Source organism: Myodes glareolus, chromosome 5, assembly GCF_982192425.1.
Source record: "Myodes glareolus chromosome 5, mMyoGla1.1, whole genome shotgun sequence".
In the NCBI taxonomy this organism is placed as follows: Eukaryota; Metazoa; Chordata; class Mammalia; order Rodentia; family Cricetidae; genus Myodes; species Myodes glareolus.
In genome coordinates this window covers 115,211,240-115,231,266 of record NC_142030.1, presented here as the reverse complement: position 1 = coordinate 115,231,266, position 20,027 = coordinate 115,211,240, and the positions used below count along the sequence as shown (strand labels likewise).

Sequence of the window (20,027 nt, the reverse complement as noted above, 5' to 3'; positions counted from 1 at the left end):
AAGAATGTTTGTGTTCTTTCTGGCCAGTGGATTTTCACAGAAGGAGTAGAGGTATAAAAGGTTGCTGGGCAAAATAAAGTTTGATGTTCTTCCACCTGAAAAGAAGCCTCCATGTCTCAATCCCGGCACCCCCCGCCATTCTTGGCTATCCAGGTTGCGCTGGGTGCAGCAATGCTCCCTTTAATTTTTGATTTTGTTAATTTGTATATTATCTCTCTTTCTTTTAATTAATTTGTAAAATGGTTTGTCTGTCTTGTTGATTTTCTCAAAGAACCAAGTCTTTCTTTCATTGATTCTTTGTATTGTTCCTTTTATTTCTATTTTATTGAATTCAGCCCTCAGTTTATTTTTTACTGTCTAGTCTACTTAGGTGTGGTTCTTTCTTTTTGTTCCAGAGCTTTCAAGTGTGCTGTTAAGTTGCAACTATGAGATACTTTTTTTTGTGAGTCATTGAATGCTATGCTATGATCTTTTCTCTTAGCAGTGCTTTCATTTTGTCTCATTAGTTTGGATATGGTGTGTATTTATTTCCACTTAATTCTAGAAAGTCTTTAATTTCTTTTATTCTATCTTGATCCATTTTTCATTCAATAAAGTTTGTCAGCTTTATGCTATTTTTGCTGCTGTTAATATCCAGGTTTAGTCTGTGGTGATCTGATAGAATGCAGGGAGTTATTCAAATTTTATTGTATCTGTGGAGACTTGTTTTGTGGTTAATTTTGAAGACTGATCTCTGAGGTTCTGAGAAGGTCTGTTAGGTCATTTTGGTTTATAGCATCAGTTATTTTTTGTCTAGATATTCTGTCAATTGATGAGAGTAGGGTATTGAAGTCCCCCACCCTCATTGTGTGGGGGTCAATATGTGATTTATGCTGGAAAAGTGTTTCTTTTACAAACTTGGGTGCCCTTGTGTTGGGGGCATAGATGTTAAGGTTTGAAATGTCATCTTTGTGGGTTTTTCTTTTGATGATTATATAATGGCCTTCCTCATCCCTTTTAATTAGTTTTGGTTTGAAGTCTATTTTGTTAGATATTAAAATGGCTATACAAGCTTGCTTCTTAATACACTTTCATGGAATATCTTTTTCCATCCCTTCACCCTGAGGTAGTATATATCCTTGATGCTGAGGTGTGCTCCTTTAGTGCAGCAGAAAGATGGATACTGTTATCATACCAATTCTAATTGTCTATATAATTTACTTGGGGAATTGAGGACAATGATGTTGAGAGAGTTTAATGACCAATAATTGATGATTTTATGTGTGTGTGTGTGTGTGTGTGTGTGTGTGCTTCCCTTCTTTGTATGTTGCTGGTGTGAGATCATTTATTCCCTGTGCCTTTCTGTGTATAGTTAAGCTCTTTTAGTTGGATTTTTTTTTCTATCCCCTTCTGAATGTTTGAATTTATAGATAAGCATTATTAAATTTGGCCTTATTATGGAATATTTGTTTTCTCAATCTGTGGTGACTGAAAGTTTCCCTGGGTAAAATAGTCTTGGATTTGCATCTGTGATCTTTTAGTGTCTGCAGGACATCCATCCAGGCCCTTCTAGTTTTAGAGTATCCATTGAGAAACAGGGTATAAATATGCTTTTATATGTAATTTGGCCTTTTTCTCTTACAGTTATTAATAGGCTTTCCTTTCATGTATGCTTAGTGTTTTATTATTATGTGGAAAGTGTACTTTTTTCTGGTCCAATCTATTTGGTGTTTCTTATACTTTATAGGCATCTCCTTCTCTACAATTTTCTTCTATGATTTTTTTTGAGAATATTTTCTGGGCCTGTCAATTGGGTTTCTTCTTCTTCCTCTTTATATATATATCATTCTTATGTTTGTTTTCTTCATAGGGTCCCAGATTTCTTGAATGTTTTGTCTCAACAGTATTTTAAATTTAATATTTATTTTCATTGACATATTTTTTTCTTTTATAATATCTTCAATCCCTGAGATTCTTTCTCCCATCACTTGTATTCTGTTGTGAAGCTTTCCTCTGTAGTTCATGTTCTAAATCCTAAAATTTTATTTCTAGAATATCCACAGTTTGTTTACTTTATTTTTTTATACCCAATCTTTGGTCTTAACCTTCTATTCGTTTTCTTCAAAGGATTGGATGTGTGAGCGTGTGTGTGTGTGTGTGTGTGTGTGTGTGTGTGTACTTTTTTGGATTTCTTTGAGGGATTATTCATGTCTCCCAGTTATGTGGTTGTATTTACCTGGATTTCCTTAAGGAATTCACTCATTTCCTCTTAAAGAGACTCTATTATCTTCTTATGATTGGTTTCAAGGTCTTTTTCTTGAGCTTCAGCTATGTTAGAATATTCAGGTTCTACTGTGGTGGGACAGCTGGACTCTGGTTGAGAAATATTGCACTGACAATTGTTGATTGTGCCTTTATGCTGGTATCTTGGCATCTGTGTTTGGGATGATTATTGTTTTTGTTAGCTGTTTTGCTCCTTGGTTTTTACTTTCTCTCTGGATTTTTGGACATTGTGAAAGCTGTATCTAATCTGTTTTGATTTTCTGCTCAGCTACTGTCTTAGCAGGGAATTCCAGTGGGTGTTGGAGGCTAGGAAACTGGGAAGGAAGGTTGGAGAAGATCATTTTTATCTGTGGGGGGTGGGGTCAGAGAAGAAAGGGAGACCAAAACAGGTTTTCAGTTACAGAGCTGGGGATGCAATTTCAGCATTGCATCTCAGGAGCAGTAGGAAAGGCATGCACCTTCCTTCAGCCTACTTGTTGCCCTGGGAGGACCTGCCCTTGGGCTATCAGGGAGTGCCTGCTAGGGTTTGGATCTGGTAAAACCTAACAACTTGGGGAAATGAGGCTAGGAGGAAATGGTCTATGGGATTCACAGATGTGAGGAAGGGTAAGAAAAGGCTGCAGCTAGTGTTTTGATGTAGGACTAGGGGTGAAACTGGGGGATTGAGTCTGGGGGAAAAGAGAGAGAGGGGAGAAGATCTGTGGGTTTTCTGTAAGAAGTGCCCTATCATTTAGCCAGCCATATCTTTTATTTTTTGAGATTACAATAGAATTGCATCATTTCTTCCTTCCTTTCCTCTCCTGAAATTGTTCCATAATAACTCTGCTTGCTCCTTTTCAAATTTATGGCCTCTTTTCTGATCAATTGTTGTTCTTCAATAAATATATAGATATGTGTATGAACAGCACACACTTTATCCAAAGAACTGCAAGCAAATAGGAAATACTGAGAGTGGGCAAAGTTGTCTTCCTCAGGGAAAAACACACCAATTCGCTAATCCAATATGAATCATCAACCCTGAAAACATAAACACAAGTAACATAAGGAAACATTATACAGGTGGAACAGGTCATGTTTATGATTTATCCATATATGTATGTGGAGGTACATAAATGATATATTATCTATGATATATATTTATAATACATATAACCACAATTAATGAAAGAGAGCAAGTATATGGGAAGGTATGGAGGGAGGAGAGGAAAGAGTTATTGAAATTGTATTTAATCACAAATAAATAATCATATTTATTGTGTGTATTCATAGGATTCAGTCAGTGACTCCATAGTTCTACCAGTTTTAGTACATGGCTGGAGTTTCAAAATTCTGAGAACAGTGTTTATTTCATTCTTCATCTGCAAGTTCTAGAATTGTTACACAAACAGAAAATGACTCTTCATCTTCATCTTCCCAGAGTTGTAAACAAGGCTTGGATTTCTTATTGCTTCTTTTATTACTCTTTTGACAAATGTTAACTGTTTTGAGTGGAGTAGTCAGTATTTTGGGGCCTGAGGCCTAGGCTGAGAAAAGGATGGTTGAAATGCTGTGCACTTGAAAATGGGCACTGTAGGCCTCACTGCTACTGCCATGGTGGGGTCTTCCCTTTGACAGAAAGGGCACTTTCTGTCCTCAAAGCACAGGCTTGACTGGCATTGCTTACTCCTCACAAAGCTGAAGTATCCTCCTTTGCTGGTGCACTGTGACTCTGGCAGCATGAATAAAGATCATAATGCTTTTAAAACAAGAAGATTAGATATTCGATGTGTTTGTTGATAAAGTTACTTTCCTTTGTTTTACATCTCAATTTGATATAAGCCAAGACTTATATCAAATCTGCCAAAGTTTATGATTATGTTTAATGCAGATACAAAATGGAAAAATCAGAACTCACTGGAAGAAAAAAGCTAAAAAATCCTGGCATTTTGGTAGAAAATGAGTAAAATTAATTAAACCATTGACATTTTGGACCCAAAATAAGCAACTTACTTTAATCACAAAGTCTCTATTTAGCAAATATTAATGGAATGCATGGTAGAATAAGGGATGCAAAGAATTATAACTATGAATTGTTAATTTTATAAGAAGTATAGAGAAGCAGGCAAATAAGGGTGTTTAGAAAATGGAATACATAAGTTTGGTAATAAGACAACTTAATTGGGAATAAATTAAATCTCAAAGTAATAACCATATACTTGCATATTTTAAAAAGATTGATCATCTTGTGTACTGTTAGCCTGCCTTTTATATATCCATAAGCACAGGAATTCTAATCCTTTACTCAGATCTACATATGCAGGCAGCTCACACCCTGCAATTGGTCTTTCCGGAATATGTGTGTAAATGCTGGAATGAACAAACATTCTGAAAGGGATGCTCTGTGGGAGAAAGGAAACCGCAAGAGTTCTTTTAAAAAGGACAGCATTGTGTAATATATTGTGATATGTTCCTTTATGAGACCATCAAGTACCTCAATGAATTCTGTTTTATATCTTACTCCTTTCTTGTGTTCTGCATCTCTGTCCTTTCTCTGTCTTTGATTGGATTCTTTTCCATATTCTGAAGCCATTGAGTTGAAACTTTTGTCTACTTTAGGAAGTTTCTCATTTCCTTCTTGTAGAAGAAAAGGTTAAAGATGGATGCAGTCCAGTTAAGGTATATATAACCAAATCCTAAAGGACACGTGTAAATTATGGTCATAGTGACGTGATCTCAGAACCACCTATAGGAAAATCACTCAGATCGAGTCAAAGTAACTGTGTAGATGAGAGAAAAAATTGTTCCCTGTGGGAACCTGTCCTCCATGATCCTTGAGGCCAAAATACTGGATGCAAATAATGTTTACGCTAACCAGCTAAGCTTCCTGCTAGTTCCGTCCTTGGTTCTGCTACAGCCTGGTACATTAGCCTGAGGGATCTATTTTACTTTAAAATGGTAATTTCTCAACCTGCCTCAAAGAAGCTCAGGCGCCAAGGCCCATCTAACCTGTCTGACATTGCCTTAAACCCTCGACCACCTGCCTGGGGAAAAACTCCCACAGAGGCCAGTTTCCCCAGCCCCCTCTGGGTGGGAGGAGTTTTCCTTTACTGGGGCCAAAGGTATTTTAACCCTGGATTTAGTTGAATAAAGGGGCATTCTCTTCTTGAGGATGACTGGAACTCTGTATCTGTGTGTGTGCGTCTTATGTTTTAACCCCTAGGACAATATGGAACTCGTGGGATGTGGGTGGCGTGGAAGGACGACCCCTACAGTTCCCTAAGCAAACATTGTCTTTACTCTAGCACTTGAAGCTATTGTAGAATCAGTTTAGAGAGAAACAAGTTACTCATCATTTCTGAGCAGTGTTATTTGTCATTGTTGTTTTGTAGCTAGATAAGACACTGCAAAAAAAACCACATTAGAAAAACAAAAAATCCAAAATAGCCAAAACACTCCTGTACAATAAAAGAACTTCCAGAGGCATCACCATTTGTGACATTAAGATCTATTACAGAGCAAAGTAATGAAAACAGCTTGGTGTTTGTGTAAAAACAGAGGTTGACCAATAGAATCAAATTGATGACCTGGATATTGATTTACACACCAATGAACACTGATATTTGACAAAGAAGCTAAAATTATACAATGGAAAAAAGAAAGTCTCTTCAGCAAATGTTGCTGGCATAACTGGATGTCAACATGTAGAAGAATGAATATAGATCCATATCAATTCCATGTACAAAACTGAAGTCCAAATGGATTAAAGACCTCAATAAATATCTGGTCACACTAAACCTGATAGGAAAGAAAGTGAGAAGTAGTCTTCAAAGCATGAGCACAGAAGAAACTTAAGGAATTGTCCAACATCCTTAGCTGTCAGGGAAATGAAAATCAAAACAACTCTGAGAAGCCATCTTAACACCTGTCAGAAAGGCTAAGATCAAAAACACTAATGACAGCTTATTTTGGAGAGGATGTGGAATAAGAACACTCTATGATATATATTTATGATACTTTCTCTTTAATAACCATTAATTTTTTTCTCAGTTTCAACTGCTAATTCCCTATGATTATTTAAGTCTTTATCATCATCTAAGGTTTTATTTATATGGTCAGGTGTTATCCCGACAGCTGGTCATAGACTGCAAATGTCACCTAACAATCTTTGAAAGTCATTAGGAGTCCACAATTAATCACTCCAAATTTATACCTTTTTTGTTCTAATTTTTGTTAAACTATTTTATAATCTAAGTAATTGAGTGAATCTCCTCTCTGCATTTTTTCAGAAGCAATTTGTAATCCCCATTTAGGCAAACTTTATTTACTTTTTCAAACATTCTTTCAAAGTATCTGCATTTGAATCAGATAACAAAATACCATGGATGTAATGTTAAATTATAGACTTAGGAAATTGCTTATGTATTTTTTCCAATGGTTGATTTATAAAGTATTGGCACAGGGTCAGACTATTGAACATTCCCTGTGGGAAGACAGTCCACTGGTATCTCCTAGTAGGCTGAGATTTATTATAAGTAGGCACTGTGAAAGCAAAATTTTCTCTGTCCTTTTCTTGTAAAGATATATTGAAACGGCAATCTTTTAAATCAATAACTATGAGGGGTCATCCTTTTGGTAATAGAGAAGGCAGAGGAATTCCAGACTGTAAAGGGCCCATAGGTTAAATAACCTTGTTGACAACTCTTAGATCTGTCACCATTCTCCATTTCCAGATTTCTTTTTAACAACAAATACAGGAGAATTTCAAGGGCTGATTGATTCTTCAATATGATGAGCATCTAGTTGCTCCTGTACCAACTGTTCTAAAGCCTGCAATTTCTTTTCTGTTAAAGTCCATTGCTTAACCCATATTGATTTCTCAGTTAACTATTGTAAGGGTAGGGCCATCAGTATCTCTGAAGGTTTGCTAGTTGCTTTTTGTTCTTCCATAGGCTGAATGACTGGTGACTTTTGTTTATAATACCTTATAATATCCTTTCCAAAATCATGAGTTTTGGGGACTGCACAGGAATGTAAATCTGGGTATTCTATTGCTGCAACAGGTCATGACCCAATAAATTCACTGTAATACTAGCTACATATGGCTTTAGCCCACATTGTGCTTTGTTTCACTTGAGACAGGGTTTCAATTTCTAGGAATTGAACATCTGTGTCTTGAAAATGCCAATTCAGATGCCAAGATTCTGGAGTAATGATACTTTCATTGAGGCCTGTGTCTTGTAATCCCTCAATTACAATGTTTTATATATGTATTCTTCAATGTGGTGTTTGATTAACATGGCTGAGAAGCTCCCACTGGTTTCTCTGGGATCCTTTGCTCTAGTTCTGTGTGCCATCTCTTACTAAGATACTGATAAGTATGGTTTTTTTTTTTAACATATTAGGAACAGTAATTAAGGACAGTTAAAGAAATTCCCAGAGCTAGTGATCTGAGTACAAAGGAAGCCCAACACTTTCTGTGAGTTGCCACACCTACAGATGGCGCCCATGTGGATAACTGCATTCATAGAAAGCCTGAGAAAGCTTGGGAAAGAATAGAGAAAAGCATGCTTTCTTGGTGGCAGCAATTTCTCAGGTCTGCGCTGCTTGCTAGAGGCAAGCAAGCACTCTCTTCTAAGAAAGGCTTCCTGACTCAGTTTTAGCTGCAAAACCTTGCAGCTCTTTTAAGAGGTCCTGCCATGAAACAGTTAAATGGTGTTGATGAAAAGCTGAACGCATGCTTTTCGGTTTTCAGCCATAACAGGAAAAAAGCTGCACTGTTTTAAAATGCCAGCTTTCTGGGCCATCCTGCCAGGGCAAACTCTGACTCTTTCAGGCAGGCAGTCCAACTTAGTGTGGTCTCTGAGCAGAATGCTGCAGCTTACTTGCTGGCAAGGGCCTTGAAACACCATAGAGTTGTGGCAATAAACATGGCTATAGCTGTACATCCACCAGGAGGCTGGAAAGCTAAGAAATGGGCTGGATCTAGCCATCAAAACCACAGCTTTACCCCTCTCCTTAAAGACTCATGTAGTCAGAAAAAGAGAGATATACAATAAAGAAAGAGTCAAAGAAAAAAAACTTTAAATGTTTTACAATGTGTTAAAAATATATGCAGGCTAAAGGTTAAAGTCATTAAAAATAAAAAAAGAAAGAAAGAGAGTAGTTGAGTGTGGTGGTACACACCTTTAATCCCAATGCCTGGAAGGCAGAGGTAGATTGACCTCTGTGACTTCAAGAGGCAGAGGTAGACTGACCTCTGTGACTTCAAGGTGTGGTAGTACACACCTTTAATCCCAGCACTGGGGAGGTAGAGACAGACAGATCTTTGTGAGTTCAAAGACAGCCTGGTCTACAGAGTTATTCCAGGACAAAGATATACAGAGAACCTGTCTCAAAAGGTAAAAGTAAAAATACATAAATAGAGGTTAAAATAAAGCCACATAAAGATGGAAAATAGACAGAGAATCTTGATACTGTATGCTATTATGCTCTCTTTGAATTGTTTGAATGCTGAGGAAGGAGAAACAGCTGCTAAAATATAGTTGTTTATAAATGCTGCTGAATTAATCCAAGATAGGTATTCTGAAAATACCTTGACTTCAAATTTGAAGTCAAAGGATATGTTACTTTGGAGAAGAGATTTTGATTTGTTTCCACAGTAAGTGAGAGGCTGTGGATTCATTCTGAGCTAAGAAAAATCAGATTTGATCAAGGAAGACCACCCGAGAAATCCCTGGTAGGAACAGATGGCTCAGATGTCTGAGTTCTACATCCAGAACAGATTCAAGACTGCTGCCTGAGATGATCGAGACTCACAGGATACTCCAGTCAGGACTTGATTATAACTCTAAATTTTCTTTAAGTCCCCATAGGATTATCAGCGCCCCCAATCAGCAGGAAGTAGCCTGGAAAACTACGCCCACATTCCCCCAAAAATGGATTATGAATATTTACCTTTGTTACAAAACAAAAGAGGGAATAATGGTGCAGGAGAATTGTCTGTAATCTGTCAATTATATTTTAAATAAATGCTGATTGGCCAGACAAGAAGTATAGGTGGTAAAGTCAGACAGGAAGTAAAGGTGATGCAATGAGAACAAGAGAATTCTGGGAAGCAGAAAGCTCCCTCTGCCATTCCTGCCCAGACCACCAAAGAAGCAACATGTGAGCTGACAGATGAAAAAGGTACCAAGCCATATGGCTAAAATACATCAGAATAATGGGTTAACATAAGATATAAGAGCTAATAAGTAGCCTGACCTAACGGACCAATCTGTTTATAATCTAATGTAGACTCTGTGTGATTTCATTTGGGGCTTGCCGGTTGTGAGGTACCTGGGTGGGACAGAAACCCCAACAAGCAAATCCCCTCACGTTACAGATGGACTGGTGGAAAATGCCCCACAGGGATTACCAGCTGGAGAAGAAGCAGTATTTAGGTCATGCATCAGAATCATATTATCCCACACTATCTCTGAATAGAGTATGTTAAAGTTTTTCTTTATTAAAAGAAAAATTCCACTGAACAGGAAAGGGGTCCAACATCCAGGTATGGATCATGGGAGATGAGGGGTGAGTGGATGGGACCACAACTCTTGGTACCTGAAAGCCACACATCAACCTTGTCCTGTCTCTAAAAGGCCATTGGCTGAAGGAAGCTTCCCATCATCTGACTCTTAGACTATTTGCACTATGGCATCTATAATGTTCTCAGGTTCTTGGAGGTCAGAAGATATTTGTATAGTCCACTATTGAGTGAGCATTGGGCCAGCATGCTACAGAAATAGTTATCTATTCTTAGCAGTTTGATTGATAAAGAATCTCCAACAGAGACCATTAGTTCATCATCATAAGAATTAATTCTGACAGCAGCAGAAGTCTATGTGCATTAACAGAAATCTTTAGAAGGCAATTTGCCAGGCATACCACATCTGTTTGACTAATAAATAATAGCAGTGCTATCCCCACAATACTAACCCAGATATGGGGTCTTATCCTGGTTTATAGTACAAAACATAGCTTCCCCTGAAATGCATGTTAGATCCAGTCAGAAAGCAGTAGGTTGCACCCATCATAATGGTACCCCTATTGCACCAGCGGGCACATCCTGCCTGTCATGTTGCTGATACAGTATGTATTGTCCATAATAAATCACTATTGGTGACAGTTTCCAAAAAACTACCTTCTGACAACACATAAACAAAGTAAAATGGCCAGTAGAAGATGATAGTATCAGCTTGATTTCTTCATATCCTACAACCAAAAGTATGCAATAACTTAAGCTATAAAGATTCTCCATCCAATTCTGACATGGGACCAAAAGCAGTGACAAATAATCTTGTCATGACAAATGCTTGTGCATGGCACAAGCAACCTTCCTAGTCTACAGCTCACAGGGATTAAGCCCATAACCAGCACTGAGAGTTTTTTCCTAAGTACTTGAAAACTTACAGAGACTCTTAGGGTGCTTTCTTTCAACCAAATAAGAAGACTTCATTTGAGATTCCGACTGCTGTTTTACTGGTTTTCCAGATGCTTTTTCAAGTCTGTAAGATATGTTTCAGTGAACTAATTTCTGCTGTTGGTCCCAGCTCAATGACAAGAAGAAGCAGGAAAACAGTCACACTATTTATCTGCCACTTAAGGCAGATCCTCAGTTCGTACAGACTCTGAACCAGCACTGTTGAGATTGCTTCTCTGTCAGCCACAACTGGTTACTAAAAGCGCCATAAACTGCATGTACAATCTCAATCTCAGTGTATTCTCTTGCAGGAAGAATTGCAGGGAGAACCAACATACTTTATGGAGATAATTGCCTAACACCAGAACAAACTCCATCTTTTCTACCTGAGTAACTGGGTGATCCAAACCTGTTTGGTGAGCTCTTGACATTTTAAACCTTTCAGAGTTTCTGAATATTTTATTTGACTTGCTATTAATGGTTTCCTTAGAAAGTCTAATTTCACACAAATCTTGATACACTTACATTCAAACGAATGAATCTGGCACCACTGTCTACTTTTTTATTGCTCATTCCTTCTTAAATACTTTAGTACCTTACAAATCAAATTTACCATCTGACCCAATTCCTTCAGACATGCCACAGCTGATTCTACACCATAATCATGTCATCCTATCCATGGGCTCAATCAAACTACTACCATCCCATGTAGTCCTCAGGTCCCACTGAACTGACTTCTTTCTTTACTCTGTTGTTGTGAGTTCAGTCCTTTTTGACCGAGTGAACACAGCATCCAACAGTGCCTCTCTCATGCCCAATTTCTCCAGTAATGCCTGCCCTTGTCATAATGTCTTTCATTCTCTGATATTTGTGGGGCCTCAGCCAGCTATTACCAAGTGTCACTAATGGCTTCTATGAGCCAGTCCATCATGACTGATCCTTTCACATTGCTTCCAATTATGCAGTCTCCTCAGAATACTAAGCAGTTTTAATACTTCATTTTTCCATCTACACAACACTGAGACTGAGTCTGTCTGTTCCAATATCCCACCACATCACAGACTAGACCATGACAAGGTCTTTAATTTTCTTCTTGAAAGTATTTCCCAGTTCAATGAGTTCAGCATCAGAATGTTCTCTGATTAACAGAGTTTGCTATTCTGGTTCACCTCTTAAGACCTGTATTGGCATTTCAATTGTATTTTAATAAATAAAGACTGACTGAAGATTTGGGAGCAAAACAGTACCACTGGTCAGCCTTATACACTTTTAATCCCAGTAGCCACACTAGTTGCAATAGAAATCAGATGGTGTATGCTATGCCTTTAATCTCAATGATGAATGCCTTTAATCCTAGCCATAGAGAGGAATATAAAATGGGAAGGGGGGGACAGCTCTCAGACACAGTCTCTTCCTGAGATTCCTAGAAGCCGGATTGCCATTTCAGACTGAGGTTGAGGTAAGAACCGGTGACTGGCTGTTTTGCTTTTTAAGTCTTCAGATTCACCCCAATTTCTCTCTCTGAATTTTTAATTATTGTGCTTCAAAGACCCCATTTGCATACTAAGTCACCAGAAGGAGGGATTGGACTGAGGTCTATCTTCTATCACTTCTCTAATCCTATCCTCCTCATTGTCCAGTTTTTTTTTTCTGTGTCTTCCAAGCTTTTAGATGCCAGACAGGACTCCTTACCACAAATCCAACTTGTTCTGTCTTTCCTTTATGGTGTCCCAGTTGGAAGAAATGGCAATTTTAAGTCTAAGACACTCCTAGTTTAGTGTTTGACCAAAGGCTTAATTAGGAAGCTGGACAGCATCCATATACCCTTTCCTCTTCTAATTTCTCCCTTTTGTGGGTAAGTCATCTTTCAAATACCACAGGATAATTTCCATTGCTTACTACCCACAGCTAAGGCATTCCAACTGCCACTACATTCTGTTTGTGATCCTGCCCCATACATGTTATTTTTAGGTATCCTAATGTATTCTCTAATTATTAGTTATTTAGAAGTTAGCCCTGTCTTTACACAGTAAACCTATTTGTTGAGGATGGCATGGTATCCTGTATCACACTGAGGAAGATGGACGCCCCTCTGAGATGCTCCAGCACCAGATAGGTCAGCCCACTTGAAGGTTGTCATCAACAGTGAGAGCTAAGTAATTAACACTACAAGGAGGCATATCATTCCATGAGGAAAGATGGACAATTTACAATTTCCATCATACACATTTCACCCTCACATTCAACTTCGGCTCTGTTGATACCTACTTGGCAACCAATTATATTTTCTTAATTTTTCTGTGAGTCTATTTCTATTCACTTCAGAGGACAAAGACAAGCATGTGATTCTGAGCAATCTCTCTTTGGAGGCCCAGTGAGTTTACTGAATGACTTCTAGTATCATTGTTGACTCAGTCAGCACCTCCTCAGCATGACTCACAATTCATGAAAGCTGTTTACTCTGAGCTCCCTACCTGACTATCAGACAGCCTCACCCAATCCCCCAAAAATCTACTGTTTATGAGCTTTGGGGAGCAACCTCAAAAGATTTGTAGCTTCTTGTGAGTTTTATTTACTCCCCCCCAAGACAATGTTTCAATTCACAGGAAGTAGCTATAAAACAGTACTTCAGCATAATTTGTAAACTTTCCTGGGTACCTGGCCATATATCTAGATCTATAGCTATTCTCAAAAATATCAAACCTGTAATATGTTACTTTTCATTCTAAAGGTGAATTGAGCCTTAACTTTTACAACAAAGAATTATGGTCAATATACTGAGACTGTGGGAAATCAGTTTACCTGAGTCTTATCTTCATCGTTAAGAAGATAATCTTCCTAGTTATCTTGCAATCTTGCTATAACTCTCAAAAGGCAGAGTGTATGCAAAACACAAGATGATATGAGATTCAGAAAATGTGCTAGATAATTATTAGAATCACACTAGAGTCAATGGAAAGATCTTCAGGCAGTTTAAGAGAATATGTGTTTTAACTTCTTTATAAGTAGATTTTGACTATATTTTGATGTCTAGTAAACATACTGTACCCTGATAATTCATTTCTGATATTTTGATTACATTATCTGTTGTAAATGTACCCCCAAGGAATAACATATACTTAGAAACAAAAGGATAAAATGTATAACTTTTTGACTTAGCATATAGAGTAGCCTTCAATACTGATTTAAATAAATATATGATGTATGCCACCATTTTGAGATGGAGTTATAAATTATCAATTATGATCATATGGAAAACTAAAAATGATTTTATATGTATACCCTATAAAAGATAATGACATCATATATTAAAATGAAAAGAGGCAATTTTAATATAGAGTGAAAGGCCATTTTAATATTATTAGTATATCTTATTTGAAAATGTGCTTAATAAGCAAAAATCAATGAGGAATATGTATCATTATATCTGAGTTGCAACATGTAATGTGTTATTAGATCTACTTTATATACTTCTTTTGTGGTCCTATGAATCAAGTCATAGGCTCTATTTTAAAAGGATTGTGTTATAGAAAACCAATACGAATAATGGACATCAATGAATGTCCTGCTATTTTCTTTTGTAGAACCTTTCTTGTCACCCACATGTTCATCAAAAGTGAGTCCTTATTAATCAGACATGTTCATTGTACACCACATAGGGGTATGTCTGACCTGTGTCAGCTCATCCCCACTACACGTTCTTCCCTGTCTTTTATTGAAAATAGATTCTTTTCTTATATATTATACCCAAATTACAGCTTCTCCTTCATTTAATCTCCCCACTTCCCCCCACACATCCTTTCCTATCATGATCTATTCCCTCTCTGTCTCCTTAGAAAAGATTACACTTGTAAGAGATAACAACAAAACATAACAGAATAAACTATTATAAGATAAAGTCTATATTATAGATTAAGCTGAAAGTTATAATATATGCAGAGGGCACAGTACAAGACCAGTGTAGGTCCTGTGTTTGCTGATTCTGTCTCTTGGTTCATAGGAACTATGCTTAGTTGATTTAGAGAGCCTTGTTCTCCTAGTGGTCTCCAGCCCCTCTAGCTCTTACACTTTCTGCTTCCTCTTCCACAAGGTTCTCTAAGCTCTGAGAAAAGATATTTAATGGAGGCATTCTATTTAGTGCTCTGTACACCAAACATTCTTAAGAGCTCAATGGTCTAGAATTCATGCTGTATGTAAGCTGAAAACTAGCACTATTTCTACACAAGGCTTTTGAAATAATGTGACCTACTATGTCTCTAAAGTTTGTCAAAGTGAAATCTAAAACTTGAGTGTGATAGTAGCTATGATTACTAGACATATGAGACAGGGAGATTTCAAATAATTATGACTGCAGAAAGAGTTACAAATACCTTGATGTTCACCCAGCTGTTGATTCTAGAGATCATTAATGTTCCACTGAAGAATGTTCCTTCTAAAGTATTAGATCTGGCATCAGATCATTGGCAACCAAATGCATTTCTTTAGTCAAAGCTTTCAAATTCAGAAAGCCTGAGATTCCATCTGTCATTCTTTTTGGTCATTTGATCACTTGATCTCTAAGGCTCACTTTCCTCATATAGTACAATACAGTAAGTATGTCCTCAGTAGATAGTGACTACTAATACCACAGTGCAAGACTGATGCATAATCGTACAATTTTCTAACAGGTGCTAGCTAAAAATGATGTCCATTGTCTTTTAATTTTGTCAAAATCCCTGCAGCTCCTTCTAAGCTTGAGGCCTCACCAATAGTCTCTCTTCCTCCACTTCTGGCCTTCACACCTTGACCAGATCAATTCTCCTAAAACATTCTGAATATACTTGCCATTCATGATATCAAATGTCATGAATGATATTCCAAATAAAAATGATACTCCTCTCCTTGAAGTCTAAAACTCCAAACTTTTCTTTTCCAAACTTCACAATAGCTCTTCTTACTAGAACATGGCAGCTATTAAAAGGTCTTGATCATTCTCTAAATGGTCAAGAACAGACAAAATTAGGGGCTCAGAGAGCACACACAGAGACAGCATTCATCCACTCATCCATTCATTCATTATTCATTCTCTGAATTATTTAAACAGCCATCCATTTTTGAAACTGAAGTAATACTAGTATCATTATAATATAATCTATATCTAACAATAAAAAATCTAAATTATCCTGCCACATCTAAAGATTATAATGTATACATCATTTTTTCTCACGCTGAACCATATCCTCCGGTTCACACCTAGTTATCTAAAAAGCATATGAGAAGAGTTATCATTTATCAAGAGGTGTATTTGAGGCCCTATATACAATTCCTTGTCAGTTGTTTCAGTGGATCTGTACGTTCCTGTAAAGATATTTATTTTACAAATGATGAGATGGAATTGTTGTTTTAATATCTTCTAAAATGTTTGATGAGGGCCATTGAATCCAGTTGCTGGTTCCTCCTTCTCTGCTCTGTGGCTCTTGCATTCCACTCACAGTTTGACAGAACAGAGGGGTCAGGAATTGAAACATGCCATTTCTTGACTTCATATGAGGAGAAAAAAGAAGTAGTAGTTTAATCTATCCAAACAACTGAGGCCCCAAGAAGCAAGCTGGTATAGTTATTCTAATATCTAACAAAATATGCTTCAAACTTAATCAAAAGAAATAGGAAAGGACATTCCACACACATGAAAGGAAAACTCCAACAAAATGACATTTCAATTCTAAACATTTATACCCCGAATAACATGGCACCAACAGTTGTAAAAGAAACATTGCTAAAACTTAAATCACACATTGACACTCACACATTGATAGTGGGAGACTTTAATACCCCACTGTCACAAATAGAAAGGTCACCCAGGTGTAAACTAAACAGAGAAACAATGGATTAACAGACATTATGAACCAAATTGACCTAAAAGATATCTACAGAACATCTCATACACACACACACACACACACACTATATATATATATATATATATATATATATATATATATACCTTCTTCTTCTTCCAGCACTTCATCGTATACTCTTCAAAACTGACTATGTAATCAGTCACAAAACAAGTATCAACAGGCACAAGAAAATTGAAATAACCCCCTGCATTATATCAGACCACCACAGATTAAAGCTGGATTTCAGCAGTGAGAGAAACAACAGAAAACCTATAAACTCACGGAAACTGAAAAACTCTAAATTGAAAACTACTGGGTCAAGTCAGAGATAAGAAAGAAAACTAAAGATTTCCTAGAATGTATTGAAAAGGAATGCACAACATACTCAAACACATGGGACACAATTAATGCTGTGCTAAAAGAAAAGTTCATAGCACTAAGTGCCTTCATAAAGAATTTAGAGTGATCTCCAAATGCACACCTGAAAACTCTAGGGAAAAAAAAGTGGATATTCCCAAGAGGGGTAGAAGGCAAGAAATAATAAAACTGAGGACTGAAATCAATAAAATAGAAACAAATAGAATAATACTAAAAAAAAATCAATGAAAAAAGGAGTTAGATCTCTAACAAAACAAGATAGACAAACCCTTATATAAACCAACTGAAAGACAGAGAATATTCAAATTAACAAAATTAGAAACAATAAAAAAGATATAGACAGACACTGAGGAAATCCAAAGAAAAATTAAGCCATACTTCAAAATCATGTACTACATAAAATTGGAAAATTTAAAATAAATGGACAAATCTCTGATAAATTCCACTTATCAGAGTTAAATCAAGATCAGATAAACAACTTAAATAGATCCGTAATGCCTAAGTAATTACAATCAGTCATTAAAGACCTCCAACACCCCTCCCCCAAAAAGATCCTGGCTAGATAGTTTTAACACATAATTCTATGAGACTTTTAAAGGTGAGTTAATATCAATACTCTGCAAATTATTCTACAAGATAGAAACAGAAGAAACACTGCCCAATTTATTTTATGAGACCACAGTTAACCTGATACCCAAAATACAAACATCACAGACTCAAGAAAGAATTACAGACCAATTTCCATCATGAACATTGATGCCAAAATATTTTTAAAAAAGGCAAACCCAATCCAAATTTAAGAACACGTCAAAAATATCATCTACCATGATCAAGTAAGCTTCATCCCAGAGATGCAGAAATATAAAAATCTATCATCAGAATCTACCATATAAGCAAAGTAAAAAAAAAATAAAAAAGAATCATCTCATTAGATGCTGTAAAGACCTTTGACAAAATACAATACCCCTTCATAATAAAAGGCTTGGGGAGATTGGGAATACAAGCAACATATCAACAAGCTGATAGCCAACATCAATTAAATGGAGAGAAATTCATAGCAATTTCACTAGAACCAGAAACAAGACAAGCCCCTCCATTTTCTCTGTATCTATTCAATCTAGGACTCAAAGTTAGAGCAGGAGTTATAAGATGACTAAAGGAGCTCAAGAGGATACAAATTAGAAAGGAAGAAGTCAAAGTATCACTATTTGCAGATGATATGATAAACACGCCAAAAACGCAAACACGCCAAAAATTATAACAGGGAACTTCTACAGCTGAGAAAACCTTCAGTGAAGTGGCTGGATACAGGATTAACTAAAAATAAAAGTCAGTAGACCTCCTATCTACAAATAGTAAAAAGGCTGAGAAAGAAATTGGGGAAACAACACCCTTTACAATAGCCACAAATAATATAAAATGCCTTGTTATAACTCTAACCAAACAAGCGAAAGACCTGTATGGTGAGAATTTCAAGTCTTTGAAGAAAGAAATTGAAAAAGGTATTATAAGACGGAAGATCTCCTTAACTCATGGATCAGTAGGATTAACATACTAAAAATGGCAATTTTAATAAAAAAAATCTACAAATTGAATGCAATCCCTATCAGAATTCCAACACAATTCTTTATAGACATTGAAAGAACAATACTCAACTTTATATAGAAAAATAAAATATTCAGGATAGCTAATACAAAAAGATCCAGAGGTATCACTATACCTGATTTCAAGTTCTACTACAGAGATACAGTGATAAAAAAAATACATGTATTGCCATAAAAACAAAGAGGTGGATCAGTGAATTTGAACCAAAGCCCAAGAAAAAAATCCACGCACCTATGGACATCTGATTTTTGAGAAAAGAACAAACATTTTTATAAGGAAAAAACAAAGCATCTCCATCAAATGGTGCTTGTCTAACTGGATGTTGGTATGTAGAAGAATGGAAATAGAACCATATCTATTATCCTACCTAAAACACAAGTCCAAGTGGATCAAAATTCCCAACATACAATCAGATACACTGAACCTGATAGAAAAGAAAACGGGAAATCGCTTTGAACACATATACAAAGGAGACAACTTTCTGAACAGAACACCAGTAGCGCAGGCACTAAGGTCAACAACTAATAAATGGAACCTCATGAAACTGAAAAGCTACTATAAGGCAAAGGACACCAGCAGTAGAACAAAATGGCAGTCTAAGAATGGAAAAGATCTTCACCGTTTCCATATCTGACATACAGCTAATTTCCTAAATACATAAAGAGCTAAAGAAACTTGACATCAATAAACCAAATAGTCCAATTTAAAAATGGGGTACAGATCTATACAGAGAATTCTCAATAGAGGAATCTCAAATGGTTGAGAAACATTTAAAGAAAAGTTCAACATCCTTTGTCATCAGGGAAATAGAAATCAAAAAGACTCTGAGATTCCATCTAACACAAGAACAAAGACACAAGTGACAGCTCATGCTGGAGAGGATGTATAGCAAGGATAACAGTACTACAATGCTGGTGGGAGTGCAGACTTGTGCAAGCCACTTTGGAAATTATTATCGCAGTTTCTCAGAAAATTGGGAATTTATCTATATCAAGACCCAGTTATACCACTCTTGGGCATATTACCACAGGATGCTTCATGCTACAAGGACATATACTCAATTGTGTTCATAGAACACAATTTAGAAACTGAAAACAACCTAGATCTTGCTCAAGTGGAAGAATGGATAAACAAAATGAGGTACTTTTACACAATAGAGTATTACTCAGTTGTTAAGAACAATGACATCAGGAAATTTACAGCCAAATGTTTGGAACAAAAAAGAAGAAAACATCATCCTGAGTGAGATAAACCAGACCCAGAATCATAAAGACAAACATGATATATACTCATGTTTATAAGAGGATACTATCTGCAAAGTGAAGTATACCCGTCAACCAGAACCAGAGAAGCTAAGAATCAAGGAGGACTCAAGTGTGGAAGCATGGATCTCCCTTGGAAGGAGAAATAGAATAGGTTTTGCAGGTGGACTGTGGGTGGGTGAGGATAGAACAAGAGGGGTC

General features: G+C 36.7%; 1 protein-coding gene across 1 annotated transcript in view; it reads left to right on the top strand.

Annotated features, from left to right (window-relative positions):
* The window catches only part of LOC146895019 (uncharacterized), a 73,064-nt gene that overhangs the window by 12,835 nt on the left and 40,202 nt on the right, over positions 1 to 20,027 (top strand). The gene's annotated exons all lie outside the window — the stretch shown is intronic.